At 34.9% G+C, this 24,586-nt stretch overlaps 1 long non-coding RNA gene across 1 annotated transcript in view; it reads left to right on the forward strand.

Moving 5' to 3' along the window:
- The first annotated feature begins 12,921 nt into the window (after nt 1–12,921).
- LOC113187791 (uncharacterized) overlaps nt 12,922–24,586 on the forward strand; it is a 40,608-nt gene continuing 28,943 nt past the window's right edge. The window contains exons 1-2 of the long non-coding RNA XR_013342435.1: nt 12,922–13,035; nt 15,086–15,235. This is a non-coding gene — a long non-coding RNA (uncharacterized LOC113187791). The remainder of the gene's footprint in view (nt 13,036–15,085; nt 15,236–24,586) is intronic.

Here is a 24,586-nt window from a genome sequence, read left to right on the forward strand (position 1 = left end):
GAGGTCTTGGATTAATATATACCAAGCTCTGAAAGAAAATGGATGCCAGCCAAGAATACTATACACAAAAATATTGAGCTTCTAATTTCATGATGAAATAAAAACTTCCTATGATAAACAAGAGTTAAAATAATTTACTGTAGGAGTAACTTTCGGTTTGCAGCTAGCTGCTATGAGAAGTTCAGAGTGCTTGAAAAACCTACTGTCATACAGCCTGACAGGAACACCTGTAGGATGGGGTGCTCTGCTCTAGGTTTGGGAAACCACATCTTCAATGATTGAGGTCAGCGTTGCCAGGGAACAGAGAGGCAAGGCCTCAGGGCATGATTCCCCAACTCATAAGGCCCTCTCTCATAGGGACAAAGCTCCTGTCAGACTGCCTTTCACCACATAGCAATATTAAGAGCTTCCTCATAGTGCAGTTACATTACTCATAAGATGATTGGCTTTTAAATGTTACGTAGCCTGCTTGCTTATGTATGATTGGAGGATGTGCCCTAACCGAGCCCAATAACAGTTGTACTCATTTCCACAATAAATGACTTTGCTGGAGGGGGCTGAGGTTTCCACCTGCCAGCTCTCACCAGCTCCAGGTGTCTATGTGTTGACTCCACATCCCCAACACACACAGAGACTGAGGTAGCTGAATGACCCACAACTACAATTTACAACTAGAAAGCCTACAGTACAGAACATTCTCAGAAAAAATATTTCATGAAGAAGAAATGAAAAAAAGTGAAAATCAGCAAAGGGAAGAACAATACTAAAGCAATAGTCAATTTAAGGAGAAAACAATTTAAATGAAAACCAAAAATAAAACAAAATGACTGGCAATACAAATCATATTCCAATAATAACTTTGAATGCAAATGACCTAAACTCGTCAAGCAAAAAACATAGACTGGCAGATGGGATTAAAAAATAAGACCCAGTAATATACTGTCTCTAATAGACTCACCTCATAGGCAAAGATGTTCACTGACTGTAGGTGAAAGGATGGGAAAATAATCATATTACTCACATGGATCTTGTAAACATGCAGAGGTTTCTAGCCACATATCATATAAAGTGGACTTCAAGCCAAAGTTAATCAGAAAGGACAAAGAAGAAAATTTCATACTGCTTAAAGGAATTATATATCAATAAGGGATAAGAATCATAATTATTGATGCCCCAAAGAATGGAGCATCTAAATACTTAAAAACAAAAACAACAACAACAACAACAAAAAAACACTTCTCAATATCAAGAATCAAATAGATCACAATGCAATAATACTGGATGACTTTAACATGCCTTGCTCACCACTGGATAGATCTTAAAAACAAAATAAAACAAAACAAAAAATAATATAGAAGCTACAGAACTAAATAATAAAATTAATAATTTAGACTTAACAAACATATACTACATTATTTCATCCATTATGTCTGAATACAATGTCTTTTCCATAGCACTCATATCCTTCTCTAAAATAGATCATATCCTCAGCTACAAAACAAATCATAGCAAGTACAAAGAAAAAAGATAGAGATAATACCTTGCATACTCTATCATATCAAAATGGAATGAAATAAGAAATTAATGATTAATTTTTTTAAAAATAGAAGCTTCTCTAAACCCTGGAGACTAAGTAATACCTATTAAATGTCAATGGATGGCAGAAGATATCAGGATAAAATAAAAACTACTTAGAAGTAAGTGAGAATAGCAACAAAACTTATCCAGTCCTCTGGGACACTATGAAGGCAGTTCTTAGAGGAAAATTGATTGCATTGAGCTCATTCACTAAAATAATAGAAAGTCACCAATTAAATAACCTAGCAATATATCTCAAAAAAATAGAGAAAGAAGAGAAAATCAACACAAAAAGCTCACTCTGCCCAAAACTCAACTCAAAATAGATTATGGACCTAGGCATTAGAACAAGCCTCTAGACCTTGAATAAAACATAGGCCCAACTCTCCATCATGTTGACTAAGGGAAGCAACTTCCTAAAAAAAAAAAAATCCTAAAGTACAGGAAGTAAAATGAAGAATCAATAAATGGAGTGGTATTCAATTAAAAACTTCACAGCAAAGAAAACCATCAAGAACATGAAAATAGAACCTTAAGAATGTGAGAAAATCATCTCTAGGTTATACAAAGAACACCAAAAAATTCACACCAAAAAAACCAAATAACCCAAACAACAAATGGGTACAAGATATCACTAAACATTTTACAGAAGAACAAATATGAATGGTCAACAACAAAAAATTCAACATCTCTAACAATTAGAGAAATGCAAATTAAAACTACAATGAAGCCAGGCATGGTGGCACACGCCTATTATCCCAGCGACTAGGGAGGCTGAGGCAGGAGAATGATGAGTTCAAAGCCAATCTCAGCAATTTAGCATGGCCTTGAGCAGCTCAGTGAGACTCTGTCTCTAATAAAATGTTAAAAAGTGCTGGGGATTTGACTTGGTAGTTAAGCACCCCTGGGTTCAATCCCTGGTACTAAAAACAAACAAACAAACAATGACAAAAAAAACCAAAAACAAACAAACAAACAAAAAACTACACTGAGATTAAATTTCATTACATTTCATGGAAATTAAAGTTGGTGAGGATGTAAGTAAAATGTACAGTCATACATTGTTAATAGAACTGCAAATTGGTGCAAACACTCTGGAAAGCAGCATAGAGATTCCTCAGAAAACTTGACATGGAACCAGTATTTTTCCAAGTTATTACACTCCTCAGTATGTAACTAAAGGACTTAAAATATTCATACCACAATGATGCAGCCACATCAATGTTTATAGCAGCTTAATTCATAAGAGAAAAACTAAGGAATCGAACTTGGTGCCCTTCAGAAGATGAAATGGTAAAGAAAAATAAGGCATTCCAGTGAATCTAATGAAAAATCTGATAAGAACTATATGGGGAAAGTATGAAGAAACTTTCCTCTCAACTTCACAAGTGTTAAGGCTTTACTCTTCTTAGGGGGCAGATAATTTTGTTATAGTATCATGATGTGAGTGAGACGCTACTATACTTTGATATGAATTATTTGGAAGAAAATTTAATTGAATGCCTTGAATGTTGACAGGAAGATGCCTTCCAGATGCCAAAGTTAGTATAAATATTTAAACTTGAAATAACAAGACTATTGAATTATCTTAAAAAGCTATATATTTTTTCTCTTCAAACTGCTCATATACTGTCCCAGAAATTTTGATATGTTGTATTTATGTCATCATTTGTTTTAAAGATTTTCTTGATTTCGTCTCTTATTTATTTTATAATCTATTTTTTAAAAGAATATTTTCAATCTCAATGTTTTATGTAGTTTCTTTTACCTTATTGATTTCTAGTTTCATTTGATTATCATCTGATAAAATATATGGAATTAACAGTTATTTTTATATTTGCTAAAACTTACATGGGTTATGTCAATATGGCTGAATTTTCGAAAAGATTCCATGAGCTGCTAAAAGAAGTTAAAATTTATCTATGTTTTCATGAAATACTCTGTAGATACCAATTTCTAGTGCCTGGCTTCACTCAGTGAAGTAAGGGACACATTATGTGAAGAGTGGGTGGAGAAGAAGATTGTTATGGAAAGAGCCCTTGAGTTTTCAAAAGTCACAGAAGGAAATGGTGTGTGAGTAAAAATATGAAAAAGCCACCTTGAAGGCCCATTTGAGGCTGGAACATAGAAGCAAATACTAATGAAAATTAATGGACCCTAAATTCTGTTGAGTGTGAGAATACTTTTTGTAAAAATAAACTTTCTTATTCAGATTTCCCTCCTGTCTCATCTGTGAAAGACAAATGTGGAAATGGTCTATTAGAAAAATGGTAATGGGCTTTAAAAACCATGGTTAATCTTCTTAAGGTGAATTCTGAGATGTGTTCACAGAAGAGAAGAAACTGAACACTGAAGAACAAGTTATAGACTGATGGGACAGAAGTAGTGTACACAGAAATGGAAGATAAAAAAAAAAAGAATTAAACCTTCATTCCAGTGGCTGCTGAATTACTAATATGTCTGGACAATCTTGATTTGGAAAATAACACAAAATTCACTTCAAGGTTAAGGTCAGATGGAGGAATTTGGGAGTATCATAAGTTTCATTAAGGAAACAGAATTTATCCTAATACATCATCCAAACGAAAAGTAAAAACAACAACACGTAACTCTGAGGAGATACATGTAAATACTTTCAAGATTCTGGTAATCAAAAGATATCCACTAAATAGTGTAGGGCATGAAGCTAACATCACATTATTGACTCTGATCCACTTTTATCTTTCTATTGTATTGAATATGGATAATGTTATTATTGTCATGATTTATTTATTTATGTATTTATGTTGGGTGAGATGTGAGGGTTTAAACCTTTAGATTTTGAAGAAACAAGTCTGTAAACAATTGATAGTACAACTTGGCAGAAAACAGCAAAGATAGAGGAGAACTTAACACATTCTAAGATAAAGATACAGAAGATATTTATAGTACACTAAACTGAATAACATAATACAGATTCTTTTAAAATGTCCAAAGCAAATAAATATAAGCTGTACATCTTCAAAGGAAAGATTATAAGGTATTTATAGTATTTTAAATCCAATAACAGAATACTGATTCATGTGTTTTTCTTAAAGTACATAAATCAGTACAAACCATATCCAAGGCCATGAAACAAGTTTACAAATTTAATTTAATTGAAATTACACTCAGTGTAGTCTTTCACCATAAATAAGTCAAACTAGAAAAGAGCAAGATAAAAAAAAAATCTCCAAATCCTTTGAAAATAAGCACGATTCTCAGTAATCTATGGGACAAGAAAGTATAAGGACACTGCACCTAGTGAAAAATTGATAGAATACATCTAAATTAGTACTTGGAAGTTGATATCATTAAAAACACATTAGAAATGAAAAAAAGGCGCAAGTTGATAATCATTTTTACACCTGGGAAATCTTGAATAGTGGAGGGGGGGTGGCTGGGGAGTAAATGAACCAAAATCAAGCAGGATAAAGAACACAAAGCAAACATTAATTATATTGAAAATAGAAACAATGGAAGAAATCAGTAAGATAAAGAGCTGGTTGTTTGAAAAGATTAATAAAGCTCACAAATTTGTAAAAACATTGATGAAGGAAAGAATAGACAAATTTTCAATATCAAGTATTAAATGGAATATTACTTATGGCAGACCCTGAAGAAGTCAGTAGTGTAATAAGGAAACTGTGTTGATGTGATTTGGGTACAATGTGCCTCCCCACACAAGGGTTCATGTATTAGCAGTTTGGTCCTCAGTGGGGTTATGATAGTTGGTGGGATCTTTAAGAGGTGGACCCTATGAAAGGTTATTGGGTAAGTGGATGTCAGAAATTTACAAAACCATACCCACTAAAAATATGTACTTCTTTTATAAGCCCAGGAAATCCTATGACTCTATGAACTGATGTAGAAACACTATATGACAAAATTCAACACCTATGGAAAAAAGTTGTATAAAATAGAAATAGAACATGTTATGGTTGAATTATATCTCTCAAGAGAACATTTTTAGATTCTAATCCCAATCTAGGAATAAGACATTGTTTTCAGAATGACACTATTATGATGTAATTACCTAAAATGGGGTCATAAGAGAGTAGAATGAGCTGTTGTCACAGTGTTAATTGTATCCTTATGAGGAGAACAGGGCAGGCTGCTGGTTCAGTGTGACTTGTGAACTTATAAGGATATGAGGGTAGGCTACTGGTTCAGTTAGCACTTTTGGCCTTATCATGAAAGCAGGGAGGACTGCTTATTCAGTGGCACTTATGTTCTTCTAAGGAGAGCAGGGCAAGCTCCTGATTCACTCTGCCTTGTATCCATGAAAAATATCTTCTTTCCTATCTAATAGATTTTTACATGAAATATTTGAATTTCCATCCCTTTCATTTTAAGTATGTTGTACAGGTATTTCTGCTAAGTTCCTCTGGACATTCCCTTTAACCTAAGATGGAGAAACAACTCTGGTTTAAATCTATATTCAGTAACAGAAAATGCTCTTCTTATATATCTCTACTCCATTCCCCTTAGTTACTGGTATCAAAATGTAATGCATATGTATTATGTAGAACTCTATGGGGAAATTATGATGAACCTTTCCTCCCTCTCATCCACACAGGTGTTTATGCTGTGCTCTATGGTGTCTTAGGGAACATATCATTTTGATATAGTATCACCACATGAGTGAGGTGCCACAGTCCTTTTGACACCAGTTATTTGAGTTTGGAAGAAAAAGAAAATAAATACCTTGAGTATAGATACATTGGGGTCTTCAAAGCAAAAAGTTATTACAGAATTTTAGACAGAAAATAAAAGTTATGTTGAAGTTCCATACAAATTTTAATTTCTAAACAAATAAATGTCAGTCTCATAACCCACTTAAAAAAATGGAGAACTTCCTTGTTCTTATTCTGAAAATAGAAAAACTCTAAAGGCCCAAAGGGAGAGGAATACTGGGGCTTATGGCCAGGTATGATGGGGTGATTCCTTGCTCTGATGTGGATACAGGGAGCCATTTTTAAAACGTTTCAAATAGCAAGGTATATAAGAAAGTGGCTGAGGCAGTTTTTGTCCACAAGTACAGGAAACTCTTGGTGGTGACTGTCGGATACCCAGATAATGCGTTTAGTGGTTGGTGGTTGGTGGCCAGGTCTTTTGATACTGTTTTATTCTGTTATTTTGGGGAGCAAGAATCCTTATTCTAATATAAAAAAGTAGGCCCTAATCTTCATCATGTGGAATTAGACCCCAATTTCTTAATAAGACTCCTGTGGCACAAGAATTAAAATCAAGAATCAATATATGGGACAGACTCAAACTAAAAGGCTTCTTCTCAGGAAAGGAAACAATCTGTGAGGTGAATAGAGAGTCTATATCTTGGGAGCACTAATCACTAGAGTATACAAACAACTCAAAAAGCTTAACACCAAAAAAAAAAAAAAGACAAATAACAAGTAACCCAATCAATAAATGGGCCAAGGACCTGAAGAGACACTTCTCAGAAGATGATGTATAATCAACCAACAAATACATGAAAAAATGTTAACCATCACTAGTGATTAGAGAAATTCAACTCAAAACCACTCTAAGATTTCATTAGAAAATAGAAAAATGGCAACTATTTTGCGTACAAACAACAATAAGTATTGGCGAGGATGTGGGGAAGAGGTACACTCATACACTGCTGGTGGGACTGCAAATTGGTGCAGCCAATATAAAAAGAAGTATGGAGATTTCTTGGAAAATTGGGAATGAAACCACCATTTGACCAAGCTATCCCTTTCCTAGGTCTATATCCAAAGGACTTAAAAACAGCATATTAGAAGGACTCAGCCACATCAATGTTTATAACAGCACAATTCACAATAGCTAAACTGTGGAACCAACCTAGATGCCCTTAAATAGATGAATGGATAAAAAAATGTAGCATATATACACAATGTAATATTACTCAGCAATAAAAGAGAATAAAACCATGGCATTTGCAGGTAAATGGATGGAGTTATAGAAGATAATGCTAAGTGAAGTTAGCCAATAAAAAAAAAATGCCAAATGTTTTATATAAGGAGACTGATTGATAGTGGGATAGGGAGCTGGAGCATGGGGGAATAGACAAACTCTAGATATGGCAGAGGGGTTGGAGGGGAAGGGAAGGGATATGGAGTAATTAATGATGGTGGAATGTGATGTTCATTACTATCCAAAGTACAGGTATGAAGACACGAACTGGTGTGAATATACTATGTATACACTGGAGATACGAAAAATTGTGCCCTATATATGTAATAAGAATTGTAATGCACTCTGCTGTCATATATAAATAAAAAATTTACATAAAAAAGAAGACCCATATAGAAAATGTATCCTTAAGCAAAACAGTAAGAATTTTTGTTTGCTGCCATTAAACAACAAGTCCACTATGATAATAAAAAATGATCATAAATTTAACAGAAATGATGTTAAAAAAAAAGTGCAGGAAGCTCTTGATTGTGACCTGTCAGATACCTAGATAATGGATTTAGTGGTCGGAAGTTGGTGTCTGGGTCTTTGAATACCTTTTTATTCTTTTATTTTTTGGGCTAGCATCCTTCTTAGTTGGTTGTTCTTCTGAGGATGCATAGGCAGAACATTTAGACAAGTATAGTATTGTAGGGGCCCAGGCTCTTGCAAGAAGATGGTGGTCAACGACCACTATGAATCTCTATGGGTCACTGGGCATGGCGGATTTAGACAGATAAAACTAGCCTGCCATCACCTCACTGGGGCAGAGGTGGCACTCAACGTGGTGCATAAAGGAGCCAAGAATATCCCAGTATTCTCAGAACCAAATATCATGAGGAGCCTAGATCATTTGAATATCATTCAGTTATTTCAGGACATTGAAACCCAGAGAAATATTTACATCATAATGGAATATAGATAGGGAAAAGCTATTTGACCAAGCAGGAGGAAGAGGCCCATGGATTTTTAAAACAGGTGGTAGGTATGGTAGACTACTGCCATGACAAGGGGATAATGCACTGTGACCTGAAGCCAGAGAACATTATGGTGGATGCCAGAGGCAACATAAAACTTATTGACTTTGGTATCAGCACCTGGTTTATCTCTGGCCAAAATCTCAGCCACTTCTGGGGCAGTCTCTTACATCTTGCCCCAGAAATGGTCCTGAAGCAAGCACATGACGTCCTCCACGTGGACATCTGGAGCCTGGGCATCATGCTGTATTTTCTGTTGATGGAGAGCCACCCTTTTATGGGGCCCATCACTCAGGAGTTACTGAGGCAGATCATGCTCGAAACTTACAACATCCCTCACTGCGTTCCAGTAGCTGCATGTCAGCTTATCCATCAATTACTGACCCTGAATCCCAGGAAGTGGCCCACAGCCAAGCAAATTCTTCAGCACCCGTGGCTGACCCAGGGTGAGCAGTATGTACCCTAGCATTTTACTGAGGCACTCACCAAACCCCCAGACCCAGAAATAATGACCATTCTGTTTGATCTGGGTTATGATCCATACAAGACCTGAGTGTCTCTGGCCACTAGGAAATTCAATACAGCCATGGAGACATATACCTTATATTGCGGCACCAGAAAAGCCAGGGGGCAGGCTGCATGTTCCAAGGGAAGCCGGTGCCTCCAAGGGTTAAGCCTCACCCATGCCCCATGGGTCTTTCTCATTTCACTGGCATCACCAAAAGGAGTCCTAGTGAGCCTGTGCTTCCCACCCTCCTCATGCTTATGCCCTGTGAGATTCAACTACCTGAGGAGGACAAACAGGTAGTGCAGAAAGCTGTCAGAAGGGCCAGACTTCTGTCTATTCATTTCCACTTCTTGACTGCAAGGACCTCTGCACCTGATGTACCCTCCCAGTCTAACTCTGGGCAACAGCATGCCAACAGGAAGCACTGGAAGTGAATGGTTAGGGGAATTGCTTCTTGTGTCTAAAAACTGTGCTGTTGCATACCATGTGTCAGCAGTAAGGTGGCTCTACTGTAAGAGGGAAGAAATGTTCCACGTAATTAAAGAGTGTGGCTCCGATGAAGTGGAGAGCTAAAACCAAATCCAACAGTAGACAGCCAGGGAACACTATGCTTAGTGGACCCTGACATCTCAGCTTTGGCATGGGTCATGTGGGAGGACTTCTGGATCTACCAGGACATCAGTAGTCTTCTCTGCCCCCGGCTGTGAAAAACATCCATTGTTGGAAGGCAGAAATGAACTGTGGGTTTGTCTAAGCCATCTATTACGCAGAGGTGTCCTCCTTGTGTAACTTTCTGTGTAATCTCACCCATCTGAGACTGATTCTTTGTCTTGGAAAATGTCCTGTTCACAGAGAATTCTGTGATAACACAGTATTTTATGGCTCAGACAGCCCTAGGTTTAAACACAACTGTCTAGTAGTACAAAGAGATATCAGTGCACCCAACCAGCCTTGAGGCACCAGCTGTCCAGAGGGAAAAGAATTACTGTGCAAGGGGTAAGACCCCACTAAGGCCAACTTGCCCACAGCCTCTCACCTTTTGTTAACCTTAAAGGATCCTTCCCCACAATAAATTCCTTTGGTGTGTTTTACTATAAAGAAAGCATTTGTGGGCTTTTTCCCTTTGTTAGGAGCAGATCTGTCAGTTCTTTTTTCACCTGTGAAACCCTCGCTTTAAAAAAAAATATTCTGCATCCTTTGCTTTTATTTCTCAATAAAAACTACTTCTTCTGACTTTCATTTCCAGCCAGCCCACAGCTGGGAGGGTTACTCATTCCCTCCCGACATAGGCTTGGTTGAAAATCTGAGACTGTTTTCCCTGGGACATTTTCCCCTGCCCTACTCCTCTGTATTTCTCCCATTCTTCTGAGATTTTTTTTAAAATGAATTTGTTTCAGACAAATTGTATAATAAAATTACTGTTCCAAAGGTTTAAAAATAGTATGATTTTAAAAATGAGGAGCCTCAGGGTGAAGGCAGGAGCCCACCAGCCATTCTCTCCAAGGCCTTGGCCACTGTTTCTCCCTCTCCAGTGCACACTCACTTTTACCAGAATAAATGGGGACAATAGCTTGAGCTAGAGTAGAAGATCAGTTGGCTTGAGGTAGTATAGAGCATTCACTTGCTTTGGCCTGGTGCTGACAGACTGGATCCCCTTGACTCAGTATGAAGGGAGACTCTCCTCCTTGAGCCAGTGTAGACATGACTTACTTTTATCTGGTGATCTTGGCCAGAAGGAATCCCTTTCTCTGGTGTGTGGTTGTGTGGGGGGGTGAATTTGGCAATTGTTGAAGAAATCATATCTGAGAAGGTATGGGAGACTATCATGTTCTATGGTATTCTCTTCATAACACTGTGTTGGGAGCAGTGAATGAATTATGGGTCTTTGAACATCTCAGAGATAGAGACTGACATCTCCCTTGGGAATCTCTCCATGCCAAGAAAATTGCCCAGTTGTATGGTGATACCCTGTTTAAAGGGAAATTCAATGGAGTTTGTCAGTTCATGACCTAAGGTTCAGGTGCTAGCCACACATGAGTGGAGAATTGTGGGCAGAAGTTGATGACTCTAAGTGGATGGTTCAAACTTTTGACCTCCATTCTGTTTTCAAATAATTTCTTAAAATGAATTGCTTTTAGGTAACAATCTATATAATAAATGTGCAGAGCCTGCTCATTGTCAGTCTTCCTCCATCAGATGTCTCCTGAAATACCAGGTCCCACAATCTCTATTTACTCTATTTTTTGCATTTGTTCATCTTTTTTTCCAATCCCCTGATCAGCCTAATTTGGGGAAACTGAGTAAACATCAGGCTATCATGATAATATCTTGTGCAGAAAAGGAAGAGATGGGCCAGTGGACAGGGGCAGGCCTGCCTGTAGAAGTGGCTGGGTGCCTCACCATGTGCCATGCAGACTCTTCACCCCAAATTCATCAGATGTTGAGATAGAAATCCATCAAATAGATAAAATTTACATGAAAACAAAGTGCACCAATGTGGATTTGCTCTTATCTTGGGTTTCTAGTAACACAACTTTGTGAAGCAAAATGCACCCAAATGAAAATTACAAAATGGCCAGCTTAGTCAAAGGGGGAGACTAAGTTAGATATTTTTCTTATTTTTAAGGTTATTTTGAATGGGAGAGTGTTCCTATTTTATTTTCTGCAGATTTCATTATTGAAGTAAAGGGAAATAATAGATTTATATGTGTTGATCTTACATTCTACTGCATTGTTATTTTTCTTAACATGTCTAGAAGTCTTCTGGTGAAGTTCTTTGTGTCTTTTTAATAGAGGATTTTGTCAACAGCAAGCAGTATAATTTGATTTCCCTTTTTCTCTTTGTATCCCTTTACTTTTCTTTTAATATTGCTTTGGCTAGAATTTAAATGTCCATGTTAAATAGTAACAGTGAGTTTGGACGTGCTTTCCTTGTTCCTGCTTTTAGAGGAAATGCTTTCAGTTTTTCTCCAATCAGTATGATGATGGCCTTTGGTTTGTCATCTATAGCTTATAAGTTTGAGGTAATTTCCTTGTATTCCCAGTTTCACTAGTATTACAAAAATGAATTTATTGATCTTTGTCAAATATATTTTCTGTATATTTTGTTGTAATCCTGCACTTCATGTGGTGAATTACATTTATTGAACTCCATGTGGTGAATTACATTTATTGATTTGTATATTTTGAACCAAAAACCTGCATCTCTAGGATGAAACCCATTTAATCTTGGTGCACTATCTTCTTAATTTTATTTTTGTATTATAGTAACTTAAGGAGGATTAGCAAGAGTTCTTTTGTAAAGGTTTGGTAGTACTCATCAACAAGTCTACGTGCAGCTTGCTTTTTTGTGAGGCTTTTAATAGGTACTTCAATTTCATTACTTAATAGTAGTGTGTTTATGTCTCGATGGATCTATTTGGGTAGCTCATAAGCCTCTAGAAACCTTTCAATATATTGTAGAATTTCTAGATTATTTGAGCATAAATTTTCAAAAGATTTTACTGATATTCTGGATTAATGTATCTGAGTTGGTATCTTCTTTTTCATTTCAAATTTTATTAAATTTTATCTTCTTTTTCTTTTACTTAGTTTGACTAAAGGTTTGTTAGTCTTTTTATCTTTAAAAAAATTAACTTGGGGTTTCATTAATTCTGTGTATTTTTAAAAATTCTCAATTTTAGTAATTTTGGCCCTTGTCTAATGTTTCAAATTTGTGATCTATTTGTGTTCATGATTTTGTCTGTGTGCATGTGTGTGTGTTTGTTGGAAATTTAACACAAGGTGGCTTTATCACTGACTCAGATCCTTTTTATTTTTGTTTAAATTTCTTATTTTGTTTTAGTTTTGAGATAAAGTCTTTCTATGTTGCTTTAGATCTCACTCAACTGCTGAGTGAACTTGCGATCCTTGAACTTGTGATCCTTTTGCCTTAGCCTGTAAGGCCTGGAATTACAGCTATGTTCCACCACACCTTCCTGAGATCTAGTTTTAAATGTAAGCATTCACTGATATAATTTTTTCTCTTAGAATGGCTTTCATAATGTCCTAGTGATGTTCACATGTTGTAACTCTGTTAGTATTTGTTTCAAAGATTTTCTTATTTCTTTTATGATCTATTTTTTAAAAGATCTTTTTTTTTAAAAAAAAGAGTATTTTCAGACTCCATGTTTATGCGGTTTCCATTATTTTTCTTGTTTTTTAATTTTCTTATGAACTTATTGGATGAATGTGGTTAGATTTTTTATTTGGTGTTTGCTAAACTTCCATTATTACGTAGACTATGTTCTGATTTGGAAAAGATTCCATGCATTCCTGAAAAGAAGGTAAATTCAGCTGTTTTTGTATGAAATATTCTGTAGATGTCTATTATCTCAGATTGATTTACAGTATTATATAAGTCTCATATCAATAGATTGATATTATGTTTGAATGATTTATGATCTATTGGTAATAAGGATATTTTGATATCTTCCCATGTTATTATATGGTGGTGTCTCTGGGATATAATGATAAACTATTTTTTTTAAATAGATGTGCTGATATTTTAAAATCAGATTTCCTGATATTTAGGGTATATATTTGCTATCATTATATTTTATTGTGTTTTTTTATTGGTATATAGTGGGGGTTTTTGTCTTTTTTATTAATTTTGCTTGAAATCTGTTTTATCAGCTACAATAACAGCTTCTCCTGTTTGTTTTTAGAGTCTTTGAATAGAATTTTTTTTTCATTCTTTTAACATGAGTATCTTTGCCAATGCGATGAATCTCTGGCAAACAGCATATAGTTGCATCCTGTTTATCTTATGTCTTTTAATTGGGGAGTTGACACCATTTACAATCAGTTTTATTATGGATAAGTGTTTGTAATTTCCTTCCATTTTGATTTGTTTGCCATATTTAATTCTATATTGATTTCTATTTAGATGATTGATCTTCCAGTAGTCTTCATAAATTGGGGAACTTTGGGAGGTTTTTGATCTGTTTTAGAGTTCCTCTGTGCTTAGTTTGTCTTTGAGTAGTCATTGAAGTGCTGACTTCTTGGTTGTGAATTTTTTCAGTATTTCCACATCGTGTACAACCAGAAGAATGTGATGCTATACTACTTATATGTATAGTAGCTCTACAATACATTCTACTGTCTTGTGGAACTAATAAGAACCAAAAAGAGAAATAAAGTATGTTAAGAGAGAACCCACAGAATGGGAGGAAATTTTTGCTAGCTACTCTTCTGACAGAGAATATTCAGGATATGTAAAATTATGAAAAAAATTAACATATAAACTTCCCCCAAAATTCAATTAATAAGTGGACAAATTAACTAAACTGAAACTTCTCAATATATAAAAAAATATATAAAAATGTTCAATATTTTAAGCACTTAGGGAAATGCAAATGAAAACTACACTGAGATTTCATTGCATTGCAGTTTAGTATGACATCTGTCAAGAACATAAACAATAATAATAGCTGGAGAGGATGTGGAGAAAAAGGAACACTTTTGCATTATTGGTGAAATTGCAAATTTGTACAACCACTATGGAAATATTTAGGGAGTTTCCAAAAAATAGGAATATAACTACCATATGCTCCATCTCTACCATGCCTCATTATTTCTCCTAAAGAATTAAAGACAAGGGGTTGGGGTTGTAGCTTGGTGGCAGAGCGCTTGCCTTGCATGTGTGAGGCACTGGGTTTGATTCTCAGAACCACATACAGATAAATAAAATAAAGGTCCATAGATAATCAAAAAAATTTTTTAAAAAAAGAATTAAAGACAATATTGATACATGCATATCCATATTTTTAGCAGCAAAGTCAAAATTGCCAAACTATGGAACCAGCCCAGGTATACGTCAATAAGTAAATCGATAAAAAAAATATGATATATAGAGAGAACAGAATTTTATTTAACCATAAAGAAGAATCAAATTATGTTATTTGCAGAAAAACTATGTGGAACTTGAAGACTTTATGTTTAAGAAAAATAAGGCAAAAATCAGAAAGTCACATTTCATATCTTTTCTCTCATATGTGGGATCTAGGAAATAAAAAGGAAAATGAAAAAGATGGGTGAGGAATATTATAAAAACCAAAGAGAGAGGAGAAGCTAAATGGCAAAATGGAACTGGTCAGTGATTCCTGATTTCCCCCACAACCCTGAAGGAAACAGTGAAAAAGAGCAGTTCTGAGAGGTAAGTGAAAAAAATAAATGCTCTAATATATAACATTAAAAAATCTGAAAACTTGAGAGACTAGAAGATTGGTTAACAGAATAGAAAATAACCACAGAGTTCCCTAACCAGGAACCCAGACAAGTGTGGGTGAAGACCAGAGCAGCAACAGAGAGAGAAAGAATGAGAAGAAAAGCACATTAGCTCACCCACTTAACAACATTTGGAAAGAAAAACAGACTATATTATAATGTGTAGGAGCAATGGTGTCCTGACCAAGTAGTTTCAAACCAAATTGTAAATATGAAGTCATACTATGCTCTCTAATCTGACCAGTCAACCTTTAAATCAACACACATTTTTCCACTTCCAGATATCAGCAAACTTTACCACAGGGAACAGCTTTCTGTGGAATTTCTTAAGAACCCATCTAGAAATAACTTATAGAGGGATCAGCACTTAGCAACAATTACTCAAATCCCCTCTCCATCACTGCAAATGAGGGGAGTAAGGAGGAGTACACCAGCATGGGGAAATGAGAACCCAGGACTCAGTGAACCTACTGTGAGAGCCCCAGACAAAGAACAACTCCAAACAGCATCCCCAGGATGCCAGGCAGAGGAGGAGCACTCCATGAAGCATCCAGTAGACCCCAGGCAGAGAAGAAGCATTCTATGCAGACTTCACAGGACCCCAGGCAGAAAAGGAGCACTCTGCATACTCTGGGCAAATTCCATGGTAGTCTGGGCAGAGACGGATCAGTTACCCACAAATCACTGAGGCAGGAAGCAGTGTTTAGATCCAAATGGGAAGACAGTTTGGGCCACAAGCAGAGGAAAGGAAACCCCTCAGGACTGCTGCCCCTACTGAGGACTTATGCTCAAGAAAGACACAGTGGGAAATTGGCTGAGTTCTAAGAAACCTAGAGGAACTGTCCTGATTGTGGTCAGATTTTGGGGGGCAGCACATCCAGGAGGGAAGCTTCCTAAATATCCAGCTGCATAGCCAAACTTTCTCCATGGATCATGTCAGTAGCTGGGAAAAGGCAGACTAGAAATCACCTGAGTCCCATAAAGCTTAAAGGGAAGGTGCATGGATTATGATCACAAACAGTGGGAGGTCAATCAGGGGGGAAATTTGCCTAAATTCTAGGCAGTGGATTGCAATGGCCTCTAAGTTGACTAGTGGCTGGAACTGGTAAGAGTCTAGGTACTGTTTAGACACTGGCTGGACACTGCCTCAGTCACAGTAAGTAGAGGGAAATAGCACCCAATATTCACAAACTGGGGCAGAGGATAGAGAATCCAGGTGAACCAGCTGAGTCACCTGACGCAGTAGTAAGGACAATGAGCTGTGTCATACAGGGGGAAGGACTCTGCATTACAGAACACCCATGGAGAACCCACAGCACAGGATCTGTCCTTGTAAAAGCACAGGATCTGTCCTTGCAAAAGGACAGGTCACCGGTTTTTACACCATCTTGAAAAGAATCCTGTAAAGGGCAGCAGGTACACAGTAACTCAAATCAATTACAGTAATAACCCAGAACCCTGCATCCTGTTGTTTCAGTCACAATAGAAACAACCAACAGACCCAACACTGTACCCTTCAAGCAGAGGTCCCCAGTTCCTGAGCTGACAAACCAGAAACAGTTTGTCCACATCAATTAGGGGAGTGGCTCTTGTGTCCCAGCACTTCTAGAGGGATTCAAAAAAGAAAAACATGATCGATATTGTCTAAATGTCCAAAGTCCTAATGAAATCCAAACCAAGATTCAATAAGAAATGTCTTCACCTTGGCATGGTATAGTATAAATAACTGTAATTTCAACTTTTTTCATATATATTACTATTTTGTTTAATAGTTGTTACCTTAATAGCTAAAATTGTACTTTCAACACAATTTTAGTCAGCTTTTTCACTGCTGTGACTAAAGGACCCGACCAGAACAACTGTAAACGAGAAAGGGTTTATTTTAGGGCTCATATTTTTAGGGGCTGTAGTCCATAGAAGGCCGGCTCCATTCCTTGGGGCCTGAAGTGAAGCAGAACATCATGGTTGAAGAGTGTGGCAGAGGGAAGCAACTCACATTCCTGGTCAGAAAGCAAAGAGAGAGATCTCCACTTGTCAGATACAAATATGTAACCCAAAGCCATACTCCAATTCCCACCTCTTCAAGCTACACTCTACCACTTCAGTTACCACTTAGTTAATCCCTATCAGGGGATTGATTCACTGATTGAGTTAAGGTTTTTGTAACCCAATCATTTCTTCTCTGAATCTTACTATACTCCAAGGCCCTAGATAAAGAACAAACCAATACCCAAATTTTAGCAGAATACAGGAAATTATTAAGATTAGAGGTGAAATTAGTGAAGTTGAGGATAAAAAAAATTACAAAGAATCAATGCAAGAAAGAGCTGATTCTTTAAAAGGATAAACAAAATTGATAACTCCTTTGCCAAACTAAGAGAGAGAGAGAGGGAGAGAGAGAGAGAAAGAGAGAGAGAGAGAGAAAGAGAAAGAGAGAGAGAGAGAGAGAGAGAGAGAGAGAGAGGGAGAGAGAGAGATTTTAACAAAATTATAGATAAAAAAAGGAGAAATCACCACAGACACTACAGAAATTCAGAGGATCATTAGGAACTCTTTTGAAAATTTATACTCCAATAAGGTAGATAATCTTGAAAATACTAATAAATTCCTAGAGACATGACCTACCCAAATGAAACCATGAGGATATAAAATATTTAAAAATATCACTTTCAAATAATGAAGTTGAAGCAGCTATCAAAAGCTTTCCAAGGAAGAAAAGCCCAGAACCAGAGAGTTTCTTGGCTGAGTTCTACTGGACTTTAACACCTATCTTCTCCAAACCACTCCATCAAACATAAAAGGAAGGAACACTGCCCAATTCATTCTATGAACTAGTATCACCCTAATATCAAAACCAGACAAAAACATATCATGGAAAGAAAACTTCAGGCCATTATTGAATAACAAAGATGCAAACGTTCTTAATAAAATATTGGCAAACCACATACAAAACACATTAAAAAGATAGGGCACTATGGTCAAGTGATTTTCATCCCAGGGATGCAAGCTTGTTTCAACATGCAGAAATAAGTAGATTTAATTTACCACAAAAATAGAGTTAAAGACAAGAATCACATGATTATATTAATAGATACAGAAAAATCATTTGACACAATACAGTACCCATATATGTTTCAAACATGAGAGAACTTCTCCCAATGTTGTAAAGGCTATATATCACAAACTATCATACTAACCAGAGAAATACTGACAGAATTTCCCCTAAAAATAGGAACAAGACAAGGATGTTGAGTCTCACCACTCTTATTCAATATATTCCTTAAAACTCCAGGCAGAGAAATCAGGCAATTGAAAGAAATTAAAGAAATAAAAATTGGAAAAGAAGAGATCATATTATCTGTTTTCTGGTGACATAATCCTGTAGTGGTAAGACCAACAATTTTTACCAGAAGACTTCTAGAGATTATAAACAAATTTAATAAATTGGAAGGATACAATATCAACAAACATAAGTCATTTGCTTTAGTATAATGAAGTAATGAATTCACTGAGAAAGAAATTAGGAACACTATTTCAGTCACAATGACTTAAAAACAAAAATCCTGGGAATTAGTCTAATAAAGAAATGAAGAACCTCTATAATGGAAACAATAGAACATAAAAAAGAAGAAGACCTTAGAATATAGAAAGAGTTCACATGTTTTTAAATAGGCAGAATTAATATCACTACAATGGCCATACTATGCAAATTGATATACAGATTCTATACAATTGCGACCAAAATGCCAATTATATTGTACACAGAACTAGAAAAGATAGTGCTGAAGTTCATTTGGAAAAATAAGAGACCCAGAGTAGATCAAGAAACCACAAGCAAAAAGAGTGATGCAGTAGGCATCAAATACTGGGTTTCAAATTATACTATAGAACTATAGCAACAAAAACAGCATGGTACTGGCACAAAAACAAACCTGAAGACTAATGGAATAATATACAGTGACAAACCTACATAAATACAGGTATCTCATGCTAGACATAGGTACCAAAAATATAGGTAGAAGAAAAGACAGGCTTTTTATCAAAAGATTCTGGGAAAAGTAGATATCCATATGTAGAAGAATAAAACTGGGTTCCTATCTCTCATCCTGCACAAAAGTCAACTCAAATTGGATGAAAGATGTAGAAATTTGATCAGAAACTCCATAACTGCTAGAAGAAAATGTAGATCTTACACTCTAATGTATAAGCACAAGAAACAACTTCCTTTAAAAGACCCATAGAGAACAAGAAATAAAATTAAAAATCAACAAGTGGAATGTCATTAAATTAAAAACCTGCACAGCAAAGGAAACAATGGAAGAAATGATTTACAGTAGAAGGGGTAGAGAGAGAAAAGGGGAGGGGAGGGGAGGGGGGGATAGTAGAGAATAGGACAGACAGCAGAATACATCAGACACTAGAAAGGCAATATGTCAATCAATGGAAGGGTAACTGATGTGATACAGCAATCTGTATACGGGGTAAAATTGGGAGTTCATAACCCACTTGAATCAAACTGTGAAATATGATGTATTAAGAACTATGTAATGTTTTGAACGACCAACAATAAAAAAAAAGAAAAAGAAAAAAGAAAAGTGATTAATTCTTTTGGACTATAAAAAAAAAGAAAAAAAAAAGAGTGTGAAGTGAGAGATTGAAGAATGGGAGGAGATTCTTGCCACCCACTCCTTATATAGGGCATTAGTATCCAGAATATATAAAGAACTCAAAAAACTTACACACAAAAGAACCAATTAATAAACTGGCAAACGAACTAAAGAGACACTTTCCAAAAGAAGAAATACAAGTGGCCAACAAATAAATATAAAATGTTTAATATCCATAACAATTAGGAAAATGTATGTCAAAACTACATTGAAAGTTTATTTCACTCCAGTTAGAATGGCAATTATCAAGAATACAAATAATAATAAGTGTTGGTTAGGATGTAGGAAAAAAAGGTACACTCATTCACTCAGGAAAGTAGTATAGTGATTACTTACAATAGTATATATAACCCAGCTATTCTATTTCTTGGTATATACCCAAAAGAAATAAAATGAGCATACTATATGGGTGCAGCCACATCAATGTTCATAGCAGTGCAGTTCACCATAGCCAAACTATGGAACCAATCTCTGCCCTTCAACAGATGAATGGATAAAGAAAATGTGATATATAAATACATGATGGAGTATTACATAACCATAAAGAAGAATTAAACTATGGCATTTGCTGGTTAATGTATAGAACTGGAGTCAACTAAACCAGTAAGGGTCATTCCAGGTGAACTGGGCTGGCACAAAAGAATGACACACAGACATAGAAATACCTTTTTCTTTGGATTCTGTGATGGCTCCTCTGACCATCTCTACAAAGGAGGCAAGACATGCAAGAAAGAGCAAGGAGCAGGTGCTAAACCTTTTTATTGGGGAGAAGCCACTCAAAAGAGACAAGGGGTCAAGTTTCAGGGGATTGAGTCTAGCTTCATGAAGTCTTGCTGTCAGCAGGCTGACTGATATCTAGGAAGGCCACACCCATCTCATGTGCTGTGTGGGGATCACAGGCAGAGCAAGCAAAAAATACTCACATCACCCACCCTAATAGAGGGGCAACATCTGTTCAGTACACTTTGTGTGCTCAATGTTCACAGTTCACAGATATCCCATGGCTGGCTTCACACATCATCACATTCTCATTCACTCAAAGCTAAGGGATGCTGGGTTCCTATGTGGCAGCTTCTGACATTTTGATAGTTAATGGATAGAACTGGAGACTAAGTGAAATAAGCCAGATACAAAAAGTTTTCTCTGACATATGGATGCTAAGGGACTATGAAAAAAAAAAAATATATATATATACACACACACACACCTTAATAAAAATAAAGAAATGCAAATAAAAGAATGATTAGGCAGTAGATGAAGAGTACTGAGAAGTAGAAGGGAAAAATAATGGAAAAACAGTGAAGTGAATCTGAACTACCTTTCCCTTCTAAATTTATGAAAATACTGACAGTGAATCTCACTGTTATGTATATTCATTAATTACAAACAAGCAAGCAAATGTAAGAAAATAGTAAAAATATCAGTAGAGTATAGGAAGAGAACATGTGAGTGAGAGGGGGAAGGTGTGGGGAAGTACTGGGGCTGGATTGGAGCAATTAATATTCTATGAATTTATAATTATGTCAAAATAAATCTTAGTGTTATATATCAATAATATGAACCAATAAATTGGGGGGAAAATCAAATGGAGATAAGTGGAGTACAGGAAATGGACCAGGGGATGGAAGAGGGCAGGAGAGGAGGAATCCTGGGGAATAATATTGGCCAAATTATACTATCATATAGCACATGTGTACAAATATGTAACAAGGAGTCCTACCATTATGTACAACTACAATGCACCAATAAAAATATGGTTAAAAAAAGAAGAAAATAAGATTCAAAGGGCAAAAGCTTAAAGAATTTTTGTTGATGACTATGGAAGTATAAATTGTTGTGGGTAGGAAAATGACCCGATTAGAGAATTAGAGCTAAGAATTAGAATTAGAATTAGAATTAGAGCTAAGAGCACATCCTGTGAAATAATTTGAAATAATATATAGATTTCAGGGAATCTAACTCGTTTGAGAAAAAAATTAAGCTTTCTCAATAGCTAAATAGATCCTGAATTTTATTATTTTTAATATAATCATTAAACATTAAAATCCAGAAAATTCCTAAGCATACAGAAGAGAGAACTGAGGGAATATGAAATAAAGAAAGTAAAAATAAACAGATTATAGTTAAAAATATATTTTACTATCTACCCTCATAATCATATAATACTGCCAAAAATGTTCACAATTTGGAAATTATATAGCAAAATATTTTAAATATTACTATTATAAGGAGGTAAGGAAATTAAAGTAATTATGAAAATATGTTCTATCTTCAATGATAATCTCATTTCAAATAACTTTAAACAGTATATACTTAAAAAGTGGCATATAATAAAACAAGTAGTATGTAACAAAAATGAGTTATTAGTGATTAATTATGTTTGGCCAAATAAATGAAATGATATTAAAGTGTCAAAGAGGAATTTGGAATACATAAAAGCACATATATATTAATTTACTACAAAATGTTGTCAAACATATACAAATATAGATAAACAGCATGAAAAGTACAGATACTAGAATGTCTATATTTATTTATCTCTATACGTGTATATCAATATATATTTACCAATCTAAACATGTATATAAATATTATGTATTGTACATGGGATATGGTTTATATTATTTTCCAGATTTCTGTGGGAATAGATATCCATTATGATAGGATCTCCCATAGCTAGTGTTCTGTGTGATACACTGTAATTGTTTTGATGGAAAGCTTGACATTTATTTTGAAAATAATCCTAATTACTACCTGTAAGTTGAGCAAGTATAGGATGGCCATTCAAATATCCTTTTCTAATGCATAAAAAGGAGCATACCACAGATAGTTCCACTTACATTACTAAAAAATATGCTGCTATGTTTAAATACTTTAGGACATAATTCAATTATGAAGACAGTGAATGAAAAATTTAATAGGTCTCAAATGCTGAATTAGAAATATTATTTTGCTTCTTGGATTTCTTCAGTAAACCAATGTAACATTGAATTAGAAAATAATTAATAACATATTCATAATAGACTTTTGTAAGAAGAATAATGAGAGAAGTATTGATTTCCATTTGTCAAATTACAAATTCAGATACGGTGGTATAGTAAGTGGAAATAACTAGCAAACTAATAAAAGACTTAAAGTTTCAATATTCCTTAAGATAAATGAAATTTTTATATATTAATATTATGATATTTCAAATCAGAGGGAAAATATTTAAATAATATACTAATATAATAGGTCAGGATTTTGAACTTTACACTAAAATATCAATTCTTCTCATTCTGTACAAATGAATTCTAGATAATATAAAATTCTAAATTTTATCTTAAACAACAACAAAACAAAAATAAAAATATTTGTGTATTTTGAGGGTGGAAAAAAATATTCCTAAGGAAGCTGGATCCAGAAAGAAATGCAGTGATACCATTTAGCTTTTTTGTAAGGAATAATTTTATGATTTGAGATTTTAACATAAAAACTGCTAAAAATAACAGGCAGATTATTCATAGTAAATACACTTTGCATGACAAACAAGAATATGAATACATGGAATGTATAAAATGCTTCTAATAATAATAATAGTAATAATAATAAGGAATGGACTAAAAATCAAGACAAGAAATTAACAGAAGAAATAAAAATATTCTTGAGAAATGTGAATTTGTTATTAATTTAAAATCTCATTTATTTATTTTCTTATTGATTTATTTTGGGGGTGCCTCAGCCCCAGCCCTTCTTAATGTTTTAAATTTTGAGACAGAGTCTTCCTAAGTAGTTTAGGGTCTCTCTCTGCAAGTTGCTGAGGCTTGTATTGAACTAATGATCTTCCTGCCTCAGCCTCCTATGTAGCTGGGATTTTAGGACTGCACCACGATGCCTGGCATAAATTTATATTTTAACTACCCAGTGCAAAGGGAAATTAATATAATGAAATATTCAATAATTTCACTAAATACAAGCCATGTGTGGCAAAGAACATATTTAAATAGTGCTGATAGATGTTTAAAAATTATAGACCCACAAAGTGCAATTTATTAATATCTCAATATATAAATTAACATACAAATTGATTTCTATTTCTGCTTCTAGTATTATGTTATGCAGGCAGGGTATGATGGAAATTATATACACAAAGAAATTATGATTATGAATGTAGTAGCAATCATTATTTATATTATTGAACACTTGTAAAAGAAATAAATGTGCATTATTATGAAAATAGCTAAATAAGCAATGGCCCATAATAGTGTTCAAGAAGAATTAGATATGTGCACTTATTTATTTAAAATAGCACCAAAGCATTTGATTAAGCATAATAGCAAATCACAAATCAACTTTAGAGTAGGATTATATATTATTATTATTATTATTATCAACACAGATAAAATTTTTGAGAAAAATATATTTATAGCTGTAAATACTGTTCACCATTGGTTATGGGATGGATATATCTATCTCTATATGTATCTATCTATCCATTTAAACAGTGAGGCCAGACTTTCAGTTATAATATCCCTGTGCTTCCGTATCACCATTGACGTTAACTTTTTATTATTTTTCAATTTAAACAAATAAAAATATATTTTGTAATTTGAAAAAAATGATTTATTTTATAC

The sequence above is a fragment of the Urocitellus parryii genome, chromosome 2 (genome assembly GCF_045843805.1).
Source record: "Urocitellus parryii isolate mUroPar1 chromosome 2, mUroPar1.hap1, whole genome shotgun sequence".
Taxonomy (NCBI): Eukaryota; Metazoa; Chordata; class Mammalia; order Rodentia; family Sciuridae; genus Urocitellus; species Urocitellus parryii.